This window comes from Lithobates pipiens, unplaced genomic scaffold (assembly GCF_037356315.1).
Source record: "Lithobates pipiens isolate NorthernLeopardFrog02 unplaced genomic scaffold, aLitPip1_a1.2 Scaffold_23, whole genome shotgun sequence".
Classification (NCBI taxonomy): Eukaryota; Metazoa; Chordata; class Amphibia; order Anura; family Ranidae; genus Lithobates; species Lithobates pipiens.
Genome location: NW_027507785.1, coordinates 60768637 through 60782501, shown reverse-complemented (window position 1 = coordinate 60782501; position 13865 = coordinate 60768637). Strand labels below are relative to the sequence as shown.

Here is a 13865-nt window from a genome sequence, read left to right as displayed (position 1 = left end):
TATGGCTACACAACCTATCACATTGCTATAATCTTTTTATATGGATTATAACCTGAAGGATTTATGAATACATTTCTTGTGGAACGAATCATTTGAGTTTCCATTATTTCTTATGGGGAAATTTGCTTTGATATACAAGTGCTTTGGATTACAAGCATGTTTCTGGAACGAAATATGCTCGCAATCCAAGGTTTTACTGTATACTGAAATGTGACTGGATGCTGGATTACTTACTGCGCGATGAACAATTCAGCTTTATCACCGCGGTTCTGTATTTCGCTTACCTCCGGTGTAGGTGTTCCCAGAACCCTGGATTTTCTCAAGCAGTGGGGTAATGTAAGACACCCCAGCTCTACACATCTACACAAGCCAGGGTTTCTATTCCCATGATCCACAGGTAAAGGGGTGCAGGAAGGCAGGGTTTCTACCACCATGATCCGCAGGAAAAGGGGTGCAGGCTGTCGGCATGCCCATCCACAGCGATGTGTGCAGTAAATAGACCATAACCACCATAGCCACCATAACCTGTGTATGTGGATCAGCTTCAGCCTAGATGTATCCACCAAGAAACCACGCTCACTGATGCATTTCGCCCCACCCCCCAGGTCCATTTCGTCCCACCAACCAGGGCTTAGCCTAAGACTATTACCCAGTTAGCGGGGTGAAGCGTACCAGGGGCATGGTTTCTTTGCAGAGACATCTAGGCTGAAGCCAATCCTCATACACAGGTTATAGTGGCTGGTTGGGAGAGCGGTGTTTTATCTACCTTGAAGGTAGTTAGAAAGTCTATCTACCTTCTATCTTCCTTGTAAAATCCAAAATAGATTGCATAGTATATGGTCAGCTGACTGGAGCCACAGATAAGAGAAAAACATTGATAGGAGTTCTTAAGCCACTACCATTTAACATTTTTAAAAAATCTGTTTGGACTTACTGTGCAATTTACCTTTGTCCACTGTCGTTTTATTTCGAATGGTTCACCTCCTCTGGCATTCAACCCTCAGCAATGTTTTTGATGGGTTTTTTCGTATTTTCCCATAATACAAAAGTAGGAGCCCCTAACCATGATCAGCAGTGTAGTCCTGTAGGCTCAACAACGAAATGCCAAAGATAGATGACCCTGATGACATACCTACCCTCCCCCATTCTCACCACACCAATGAGAACACCAAGAGTGTTGAACTTCTACAGGGATTGGTACATCAAGTCCTATGAGCTCTATTATTAACCATTGCTAAATACCAAGGTCCCTTGTTCAATTATTTGGATGAGAAGCATACAATAAAAGATTTTACCATACCACTTAGTGCCCTCGAATGCCCACCATTACCTCCTCTGCACAGCCGGCTCTGGACATCCCCAGAGAGGAAGGAAAAATTCTGGAAAGTACAAGATGTTTTTTGCAGTTTCCTATTATACTATGTTTACTTAAATGACTGTGCTGTAAGCTCAGGACAATGACAAAGACCTGTAGAACCTGTCCAGCTGCTCCTTGACCAACATGCAAGGTCAGTCACCATACCTGTTACAACCTGACCAAACAAGCTTTATACAGTCAACTTTAAATTTACCTACATTAGGTTATATGACAACCTACCTAATCCAATGCAATCAGTTTGTATCCAATAAATTGTATCCAATTAGGGAAGCCCTTGCACTACATAGTTTTTGGCCGATCTAAAGGAAATTGTACTATAAGGTTATGTGTGGTCAGCTTTATAGTTCCACAAGCTGCAGAAGCACAATCCCAGCATGACCAAAATGCTGGGTCTTAAATACGGTAGTTGGTGGTCACATTTTGACTTGTGACGTTAAGATGTTTTGTAGCTTCGGTTGGAAGCCTTTAACATTAGAGAACAAGTCCAGGTAAATGTAGCAAAACTACTACTAGATAAACCATAAACCTGGATTAATCAGAAACTTCACAAACTTGCTGAATCTTATATTTCCACAAATGAAGACTCAATAGTGTGCTATGGTGGGACTTGTGGTGCTGAATACCATTAAGTCAAGGGTGTAGACCATGATGAGACTTGTAAGCAACCAGGGGCGGACTGACCATTGGGCCACTCGGGCAGTGCCCGAGGGCCCCATGCCACTAGGGGGCCCCATCAGGGTTGCCAGCCTCAGTAAAACCAGGGACAGTATGTAAAAAATTGTGTTTTTTTTTTTTACATCTGTCTCTGAAAATGTCCCTTACCAACATCCATTTGGTCTAAAAATCCAGAGATTATAGCTGCCCCACCTCTCCAGTACCTTCTCAGCTAATAGAAACATGTCTGTGTATACTGTGTGTGTGTGTGTGTGTGTGTGTGTGTGTGTGTGTGTGTGTGTGTGTGTGTGTGTATGTGTGTGTGTGTGTATACTGTATGGCCCCATAATCTCTGATTGCCTGGGGGCCCCATAATCTCCTATTGCCCGGGGGCCCCATGAGTTGTCAGTCCGCCCCTGTAAGCAACCCTGCAATTCATCAATAGATACATTCAGCCATGTGAATTGACTGATTAACACCTATGCAGACCCCTGACATCAAGGATGGGGTTATGTAATCAGAACAGGAAGGTTCTTGGACAACGTCTGCCTTAATACATTCCATGGTGACTGTGTTAAGGCTTCTTTGTTACCTGTGTAGATATAAATGCTGGGGCATCTTTCTGACACTGACTTACCAAGCTGAAGAAGTGGCTTGGAGAAGCTAAAGAATGTCTACAACATTACAGAACAAGTCTAGTTGTTCTGTCCAAACTATTATTAGATACACTATGACCTGGACAAATGAGAACCTTCACAGAGATGCTGGGTCTTAAAGTTCCACAGCTCAACAGTCAACCCCTGTGATTTGTCAATTGACTCATTCAGCCATGTGAATCGAATGATTAACACGTGCAGACCACTGACACAAGGATGGGACTATGCAGGGCCGTTTTTAAGGCAGGACAAAAGGGGCAGCTGCCCTGGGCCCTGTCATTGTTGTGGGGCCCAAAGCAGCTGCCTCATACTTGCCAACTATCCTGGTTTAAATTCAGTCCTCCCTTGAGGTTTTAGTCCAGTGCTGTGTCCCAATATTTCAGTGTGAAGTGCTGCTACCAATGCTGCAAAACTCTGCCCTATTGCTGTGTACGGATGACTCATCCGCAGACCCTGTTTTTACATGTAAATTACAGGCATTCATATGTAAAGATCGGTGGCATTCATATGTAAAAGGTGGCATTCATACGTAAATAGAGGCGGCCCGCTGCATTGATATGTATATCATTCCCCCCTGAGGTCATATCCACAGTAATCTCTAGCAACCAGTCAACAAGCAGAAATCATGTGCTGTAACCTCTAGCAACTAATCAGTGAGCAGTAATGTGTGCTGTAACCTCTAGCAACCAGTCAGTAAGGGGTAATGATACACTGTAACCTCTGGCAACCAATCGCAATAGCTGCCTGATCTGATTCAGTAAACTGATTTTGAGTCTAGCTGCTATTTATTTTATGTCTCAGAGCAGGTGGAGAGCAAAACTGCATGGGAAGGGGGTCCCAAGAAAATTTTTGCCCAGGGTCCAATCAATATTAACCACTTCCCACCCGGCCAATGCACATATACGGCCGGGTGGGAGCCGTCTACTTCTGATAGGACATTCAGGAACGTCCATCAGAAGGAGCGGGATCGATCACGCGCGCGTGCCCGCGCAGCGGCGCGATCCCGATGTGCCCGTGTCACCCGGACACAGCGCATCTCAGATCGGCAGGAGGGCTCTGTGATTGGCCCTCCTGATCACATGACGGCCGTGTCCAATCACGGCCGTCATGTGATGTAAACAAACAGCCGGTTGCTAGGCAATCGGCTCCTCCTCTCCTCACACAGAAGTCATCGCTGAGGAGAGGAGAGCAGAACGCTGCAGCCGGGTGATGATCAGTGAGTATGAGCTGTTTTTTACAGCTTTTTACTCACTGATCACCAGTCTAGTGTAAACACAAATCACCACACAGTGTAAACACACCACACAGTATAAACACAATGTCCCCACACATGTCCCCAAAACATACATGTCCCCAAATAATAAAAACACATGTCCCTAATAATAAAAACATGTCCCCCACATATGTCCCACTAAAATCACGTGTCCCAATGATTATCTGCACACATATGTGCGTGATCACCTGCACACATGTACATGATAATTTGCGTACATATGTCCGTGATCACACAAACCAATTATTATACACTTAACGAAATTTTTTTTTTTTTACCAAAAACATGTAGCAGAATACATTTTGGCTTAAATTTATGACAAAATTTGATTTTATTGGATTTCTTTTAAAATAGAAAAAAGAAAATAGTTTTTTTTCCAAATTTCCGTTTTTTTTGCGCTTATATTGCAAAAAATTAAAAATGGAGTCGTGAATAAATACCACCAAAATAAAGCTCTATTTGTGCGTACAAAATGATAAAAATGTCTTTTGGGTACAGTGTAGCATGACTGCGCAATTGTCACTGAAAGCGCTAGAGCGATGAAAGCTGAAAATTGGGCTGGGAAGGAAGGGGGCGAAAGTGCCCGGTATTGTAGTGGTTAAAGATGGCCCTGGGACTATGTAATCAGAACAGGAGACTTCTTGGACAACATCTATCTTGACACATTGCATGGTGACTGTGTTAAGGTATCCCTGCTACCTGTGTGGATATAAACGCTGGGGCAGCTTCTTGACACTTCTCCAAGCCACAAAGTTGAAGATGTGGCTTGGAGAAGCTAAAGAACGTCTTCAACATTACAGAGCAAGTGCCGTTGTTCTGTCCAAACTATTATTAGATACACTATTACCTGGATAAATGAGAATCTTCACAGAGATGTTGGGTCTTAAAGTTCCATAGCTAAACAGTTAACCCCCGGCAACATATCAATTGACTCATTCAGCCATGTGAATCAAATGATTAACACCTATGCAGCCCTCCTTACATCACTGATGGGATTATGTAACCAGAGCACAACGGTTTCCCAACTCAACACCTCCCATCCTGTTCTTGGACAATCAACATTTACTACCTTGACACATTCTTTGTTAACTGAATTGGGGTTTCTGTGCCACCTAGGTAGGTTTAAATGCTAGGGCATCTTCCTGGCACTCACTGGAAGCAAAAAAAGACTTGGAGTTGGACTTGGAGAGGCTACAAAATGCCTTCAACATTACAGAAATAGTCTTGGATGTAACTAACTACTATTAGCTATACCATAACCTAGATAAATGAGAACCTTCACCTAGATGCTGGTTCTTATAGTTCTACAACTGAACAGTCAATCCCAACGATTTGACAATTGACATATTCAGCCATGTGACTCAAATGATTAACACATACGCAGCCCTCCTGACACCAATGATGGGATTATATAACCAAGAGCACAGCAATTTCCCCAACTCTCATATCTTGGAGAACCTCCTGTTCTTGGACAATCAACATCCGATTTGACACATTATGCAGTGGCTGGATTAAGGTTTCTGTGCTAGCTGTGTGGATATAAATGCTAGGGTATCTTCTTGATGCTCATTGGAACCAAGGAAATGGCTTGGAGAGACTACAGAATGTCTTCAATATTGCTGAACAAGTCTGGTTGAATGCGACCAGCTATTACTAGCTATTCCATGACCTGGATTAACAAAAAGGCATGCTTAACAGGCATAACGGGCATTGTTCCACAAGTCAATAGTGGATTATGGTGAATGCCATCAAGCCAAGGCTGTAGACCAGGCTTTCTCAACATTTTCGAAACAGAGGAACCCTTGAAATAACTTTCTGGTCTCAGGGAGTCCCTACTAACAGTTACTATATCTGCAACTTATGATACATTAGTGCAGTGATTCTCAACCAGGGTTCTGTGGAACCCTAGGGTTCCTCCAGAGGTAGCTAGGGGTTCCTTCAACATTGGGCCATTTCTGCCTCTTGGATAAGTTCCCACTCACACCAATGATCTTTTTAGCTATCTGTAAGGAGGTAATTCTTTCCAATGACCACAAGTGTAATTCTTTCCACTGACCAATCACCCTAATGTATCATGAGTTGTAGACTTCTAATTTTTAGCAAGGGTTCCCGAGACTGGAGAACTATTTCAAGGGTTCCTCTGTTTTTAAAAGGTGGAGAACGGCTGCATTAGTGTGATGGTCATTGGGAAGAATGCTCTTTACACTTGTGGTCATTGGGAAGAATGCTCTTTCCACTGGTCATTGGGAAGAATGCCCTTTACACTTGCGGTCATTGGGAAGAATGCTCTTTACACTTGTGGTCATTGGGAAGAATGCTCTTTCCACTGGTCATTGGGAAGAATGCCCTTTACACTTGTGGTCATTGGGAAGAATGCTCTTTACACTTGTGGTCATTGGGAAGAATTACCCCCTTATAGATAGCTAAAAGGATCAAATGGTGTCAGTGGGAACTTATCCGAGAGGCAGAAATTTCTCATTGCTCAAAGAACCCCTAGCAACCTCTGGAGGAACCCTAGGTTGAGAAACCCTGATGAAGACCATGATGAGACTTGTAATTTTACAAGAGCCAGACAAAACTGAGTCCGCTATTTCAAAGATCATTATTCAAAGCGTAATCTATATTAACCAATAACGACCATCTTTCCCGTATGTGTGCGCTTTTCACACACCACCGCAGCTCTTTTGGTTGGTTGCCTAACTTGATACAAAGATATAAAAACGGCCACTGTCTCCAAACATAAAAAGCCATGCTCAGCATCTGAAGAGATGACAATCTGCACCCACAGCAGGGGGGGGGGGGGGACCTCAAAGGCAAGCCAAGGAACTGGCGCCAGCTCTGGTAACCCAGGTCACCCTGTACCCACCACCATGTGCCAACAACAGACCCCCTGGCTTGCTTTTGCCGTTTCAAGAGAGCAATTGCACATACCTATTCCAGCAAACAGAGGGAACAAAAAAAATAGCAAAGACATGTCTGGCAGCGGAGCCAAGAATTGCTTTTACTACAGAGAGTAGGAGGCAATATTGCCTTATCGAGCCAAGGAGCGTTAAATACCTACAGACACTTGAATTATCCCCCCCCCCCCCCCCCCCACCATCTCATCCACCCAGCTGGCACGCTAGCTCACTCGCTTAATGATCAATTGAGTAAAGCATATTTTCTTGGGGGATAGATAAGGGTTGAAAAAAATAAATAAGAAATCAGAGAAACACAATGTTTTATCTGCGGAGGGATCAATAGATTTAATAGAGGGCAGGCAGAAGAGGACCGGGCACCTGGCACAGCTGGAAAGGCTGCCACCCAGACCACCTGGTGTTGTACCTTCCCTTACCCCTGACACTGCCCACGTGAAGACAGGTCACTGGCATTGTCTTACCCTGCAGGATGCTTTCTCCCACCAGCATTGCAAAGGATGCTGCTGCTGCTGCTTACCCAACAATAGGGATGAGGCTGCTGCCTTTACCCTCCAACACTGGCAGCTCTTACCCACCACCTAGGAAAGGAAGAAAGGGAGAGGGGAGGGAGGGGGGGTGTACTCTCTTACCCACCAAGCTGTGGTTGGCAGCCTTACCCAGCCAGAGAGCCAGCAGTGAGGTGTCCTAGCCCTGGAGTGCCATGCTGGTGATGCAGCTGGTGCCCAGCTCGGTGTCAGCCCTCTAACTGACAGCCAGCGCTGCCTGTGCAGCTGATCAGGAGGAGAGGGGCGGGGATAGGCAGATGAGCGGGCGGGGTCTCCTTCCCCGCTGTCACCTCTCCTACAGCTCTGGCTACAGCACGTGGTTGTCACTGGGACGGGGCGGGATCATGCTAAGTAGGGGGCGGGCGCTTTCTCAGTTGCATGCTCCAGCTCTTAAAGGAGACTGACCTTTTGTTATTTTCTCTATATTTTAATTGTTATTTATTTTGCTCAGATGTCCTCTGCTTGCCTGGTAAGGAGGCTGTGTGTATTGTGCTTTGTTTGCAAACATCGGCAGTGGGAAGATCTGGACACAGACAAGGAGATCTTTTGACATTGGAAACTTAAGTGAATTTATTTATTTTTGCACTTTTGCAAATGCTGGCAGTTTACGCAGCGTCTTACATTACTCGTCAGCCCCTGTCCCAAGGAGCTTGCGATCTAATAAAACTGAGTAATTGGTGTCTGATTTGATGAAACAATCGAATCAGACTTTGATTGAGCAAGTCAAAGGGCACAAAAAAAAAAAAAACAAACACAGCCAATGATCCACCCTGTACAATTTATTTTAGGTACTTGTATAGCGCCATCAATTTACACAGCACTTTACATATACATTGTACATTCACATCAGTCCCTGCCCCCATAGAGCTTACAATCTAAAGTCCCTAACCCACATTAAAAAAATACACATACATCCCTCTCAACTTTTTGAGATGGAAATGAGGGACACCTACCAGCAAAAGTATGCAGGCATAGGACACACCCCCTGCCACGCCCCCTTAAAGGAGAATTGTACAAAAAAAAAAAACAAGATTGGTTAAACCCACAAGTGATTTTTTTACCACTATCATTCCTTTATATTGGCTTTTGGAATTTCCAAATGCAGCAATTTAGAAATTAGATGAAAGGTTTAGTGCTGGAAAACACTTTTTGATTGATAAAAAGTGCATTTTATATAGATCTATAGAGATCAGACCAAAATCAGGGACATTGTTACAAATCCAGGGACTATGCACATACTAGGGCCAATTTAGACAGGAGCCAATTACCTCCCAGCATGTTGTTGGAGTGCTGGAGGAAACCCACACAGGCACAGGGAGAACATGCAAACTCCGGGGAGGTAGTGTCGTGGTTGGGATTTGAACCAGCAACCCATTTAATGCTAAGTGAAAGTGCTAACCACTACACCACCCATATCTCCTAGCTGTCCCTGCTTTCAAGGGACTGTCCCCAAATTTGGAGCAATGTCTTTTGAATACTTTTACTAATAGGTGTCCCTTATTCCCATCTCAAAAAGTTGGGAGGTATGCACCACTGTGGTGCCCAATCAGTTTTTTTTTCAGCCATGCAATTTTTCTTTCATTCTATTTAATCATTTTTATCGAACAGTCTTCTTTAGTTTATCATAGCTCCCAACTGTCCCTGATTTCGAGGGACTGCCCCTGATTTGGAGAAAAGTCCCTCTGTCCCTCTTTCATCCTCTTTTGTCCCTCATTTTGGTCTGATCTATATAGATGTATATAGAATGCACTTTTTTTATCTTTCATAAAGTGTTTCTCAGTGCTAAACCTTTCATCCAGTTTCTAAATTGCTGTATTTGTAAATTTCAAAAGCTGATATAAAAAAGGAATAGTAGAGGTTAAAAAAATTAAAAAAAATTCTTCTTTAAGAGGGTATGGCCAGGGCCGGTGCTACCACTAGGCAAACTAGGCAGCCGCCTAGGGCGCACTGATGCCTAGGGGGCGCCTGGCCGCTGGTTTTCCTCCACGTCTGCATGCTCTGCAGGCTGCAGCATGTAACTAACTCAGTCTGACTGGTAGTGTAATTAGAGCTGCAGTGCAGCAATGGAGCCAGCACTAGAGGAAGAAGAGCCAATGCTTCCTGTATAGTGGCGCCTTCTGTCACATGGGCAAATGGGGTGGAGTTTGGGTTTGGCTTGAAGAAAAGGTGGCACCCTTAACACTTTTGCGGCACAGGGCAATTTTTTTTACTTATTTGCTTATTGGCACAGCCATAAACACGATAGGATTATAAAAGTCCTGGGACACATTTGGGTGCCCCAAGGGGAGTAGTAATGTAGCGCACAGAGAGTGCCAGTGGGTGTGGCCAAATTGCTCTTGCTGACATAATGACCCCACCCTTCAGTGATGCCAAAACTTCTCCCAAACAGCTGCCTGCGGCGGCAATATATTTGTGTATGACTATCTCGGTTACTTGGGGAGCCACAGCCTGGTTTGAATAATGTGTCTGGGTTTCAGGTGAACTGAAACCCAGACACATGATTCAAAATCCGAACTGTCCGGGTGAATCCTGGACAGGTGGCAACCCTAGGTGGAGTCAATGGGGGCGTCAAAATTAGGTTTCGCCTAGGGCAGTGATGGCGAACCTTGGCACCCCAGATGTTTTGGAACTACATTTCCCATAATGCTCAGCTACACTGCAGAGTGCATGAGCATCATGGGAAATGTAGTTCCAAAACATCTGGGGTGCCAAGGTTCGCCATCACTGGCCTAGGGTGTCAAAAATCCTTGCACCAGCGCTGGGCGTGGCAGGGGGGTGTGTCCTATGCCTACATACTTTTGCTAGTAGGTGTCCCTTGTTCCTATCTCAAAAAGTTGGGAGGTATGGTTTATTGTTTGCATTTATAAAGCACCAACTATTTACCGAGCCCCTAACCCACTATAGATCACCATCAGCCTCTCTGGCCTTGATGAGCTTACAATCTAATGGTGGCTGTACATAGTATAGTGTATGGTCAGCCTTGAGCTGATCGAAACCGCCACCATGTGTCTCTTAGGTCGATTGAACTCGTCACCATCTGTCGCTTACCAAAACCATTTTTGTTTCGCTTGACCAATAGCCGATTTATTTGTTTTCCAACGTACAGTCTTGTTTAATTAATTTATTGTTTGCAGTTATAAAGCGCCAAAAATTTCCGAAGCCCTTTACATTCCGTATATTTTTTTTCTGCTTCTAGAAGCAAATCGTGTTATCCTATGTGTTCATGCACACTATTATAGTCCAGAAGCGTTTTTGAAGCGTCAGCTTGTAGGAGCAGAAAAAACGTTTATTTTTTTGCATTTTTGGCACCGATTTGCTAGCAGAAAAAAATGCTGAATGCTCCTCACTGCGGCTAAAAGCTGCCACAAAAACATTATTATGAGCATTTAGCATCCAGCATTTTTCTAGCATTTTTTTTAGCTTATAGTGCGCATGGAGGCGGCGGGGAACCCGAGAAGAGGAGGACTGGGGCTGCACAGAGCATGCATGACATGTTTGTTATTTTTTTTTTAAAGTCCTTTAGAATCACTTTAACAGTACTGACAGACTGCATCGTATATGTGTCATTTATTTTTTTATTTTTTACCATAGTTCTATATTAGGGCTCATTTACATGCGTTGCCCTATGAAAAGCAATCCACAATGGCTCACTATTCAGAGGACATTTGACAGACGGCTTGGAAGCATTATGTTGTCTCCTTACCTCCTGCTTTAATCTCTAAAAGCCCGCACCACCACACCACAATCGTGGGCATGCGCTTGCAGCACAGCTGCATTTACTTGAATGGGTTGGTACTGCCAGCAGAGCATGACCGGGGATAATTCTTTCTTTCCACGCTGAGAAGCAAAGCTTGGCGGTTAGGGTAAGTGTACAACCCTATCTGGCTGCCTTTGCAGATTAAAGAGAGGTGGTAAAATAAATGCAGCTCAACCGCTTGCTTTTACTGCCCCCCCAACCACAAGTGAAAACTTGGCCTTACTGTAAATTTTATGTCATGTTCACAAAGCGATGCCTTTACGATGAGCCATCTATACGAAGAAATTATCTTTTTTTGTTTTTCTGGTGGCTTTCAGATGCAAAGGAAAGGGTTAAAGCTATATGCTGTAATTTCATTAATGGCATCGGCTATGACAGCAGTAATGTAGTAATTATTATGACCTCAACTAATGTACCCTCAGAAGGGAGGAATTGCCTATCAGCTGGGCGGTGTGTGTGTGTCGGTGGTCTGGGTGGAGGGTGACCGGCTCCAAAGGGAATGTCAGAATAACAGCTACATAACACACACCATATCTATCTATCTATACATACAGTATCTCACAAAAGTGAGTACACCCCTCACATTTTTGTAAATATTTTCTTCTATCTTTTTATGTGACAACATTGAAGAAATGACACTTTGCTACAATGTAATGTAGTGAGTGTACAGCTTGTATAACAGTGTAAATTTGCTGTCCCCTCAAAATAACTCAACACACAGCCATTAATGTCTAAACTGCTGGCAACGAAAGTGAGTACACCCCTAAGAGAAAATGTCCAAATTGGGCCCAGAGTGTCAATATTTTGTGTGGCCACCATTATTTTCCAGCACTGCCTTAACCCTCTTGGGCATGGAGTTCACCAGAGCTCCACAGGTTTCCACTGGAGTCCTCTTCCACTCCTCCATGACGACATCACGGAGCTGGTGGATGTTGGAGATCTTGCGCTCACCTTCCTTTTGACGATGTGCCACAAATGCTCAATAGGGTTTATGTCTGGAGACATGCTTGGCCAGTCCATCACCTTTACCCTCAGCTTCTTTAGCAAGGCAGTGGTCATCTTGGAGGTGTGTTTGGGGGTCATTATCATGTTGGAATACTACCCTGCGGTCCAGTCTCTGAAGGGAGGGGATCATGCTCTGCTTCAGTATGTCACAGTACATGTTGGCATTCATGGTTCCCTCAAAGAACTGTAGCTCCCCAGTGCCGGCAGCACTTATGCAGCCCCAGACCATGACACTCCCCCCACCATGCTTGACTGTAGGCAAGACACACTTGTCTTTGTACTCCTCACCTGGTTGCTGCCACACACGCTTCACACCATCTGAACCAAATAGGTTTATCTTGGTCTCATCAGACCACAGGATATGGTTCCAGTAACCCATGTCCTTGGTCTGCTTGTCTTCAGCAAACTGTTTGCGGGCTTTCTTGTGCATCATCTTTAGAAGACTTTCTTCTGGGATGACAGCCATGCAGACCAATTTGATGCAGTGTGCGCTGTATGGTCTGAGCACTGACAGGCTGTCCCCCCACCCCTTCAACCTCAGCAGCAATGCTGGCAGCACTCATACGTCTATTTCTCAAAGACCATACTGCAGCTCAGTTTCAGGGTCTCGCCAATTTTCTTATAGCCTAGGCCAGTGATGGCAAACCTTGGCACTCCAGATGTTTTGGAACTACATTTCCCATGATGCTCATGCACTCTACAGTGTAGTTGAGCATTATGGGAAATGTAGTTCCAAAACATCTGGGGTGCCAAGGTTTGCCATCACTGGCCTAAGCCATCTTTATATAGAGCAATAATTATTTTTTCAGATCCTCAGAGAGTTCTTTGCCATGAGGCGCCATGTTGAACTTCCGGTGACCAGTATGAGAGAGTGAGAGCGATAACACCAAATTTAACACACCTGCTCCCAATTCACACCTGAGACCTTGTAACAATAACGAGTCACATGACACCGGGGAGGGAAAATTACTAATTAGGCCAAATTTGGACATTTTCACTTAGGGGTGTACTCACTTTTGTTGCCAGCGGTTTAGACATTATTGGCTGTGTGTTGAGGGGACAATAAATTTACACTGTTAGTCCCCTTTCACACTACCGCGACTTCAAAGTCAAGCAATTTGCAGCGATTACGCGGCCACAATGCTGACGTGACTTTTGACACCATTTCGAGGAATGCCTGTGTAAAGTGGAGGTCTATAGACTTCAACTTGCATAAAAGTTAGACCAAAGTAGTACAGGGACTACTTTCAAGTCGGTCCGACTTGAAGTTGCATAGATATGGATGGTACGCGTTGGAAATCATGGGGTAGGACTTGTCATGCGACTTTGCAGTCCCAAGTCGCAAGGCAAGTTGCACTAGTGTAAAAGGGGCCTTATGCAAGCTGTACACTCACTACATTGTAGCAAAGTGTAATTTCTTCAGTGTTGTCACATGAAAAGATGTGAGGGATGTACTCACTTTTGTGAGATACTGTGTGTGTGTGTATATATATATATATATATATATATATATATATATATATATATATATATATATATATATATATATACATACATACATATACATACACACACACACATACATATACATACATATACATATATACACACACACGGGAGCTGCTGGGCAGCAAAAGACATCATTTAGGAGCAAGATGTTTAATGTAGACCTACAGTAT

The 13865-nt window shown here is 44.1% G+C and overlaps 1 protein-coding gene across 3 annotated transcripts in view; it reads right to left on the bottom strand.

Annotated features, from left to right (window-relative positions):
• Positions 1–7659, bottom strand: part of MGLL (monoglyceride lipase) — a 108602-nt gene extending 100943 nt beyond the window's left edge. Inside the window, exon 1 of one of the 3 annotated variants that reach the window (XM_077451725.1) lies at positions 7536–7659. The gene's annotated coding sequence lies outside the window, so the exon portion shown is untranslated. Of the gene's footprint in view, positions 1–7508 lie in introns of all 3 variants that reach the window. The other 2 variants (XM_077451728.1, XM_077451726.1) reach the window with 2 other exon arrangements.
• Positions 7660–13865: the final 6206 nt, after the last annotated feature.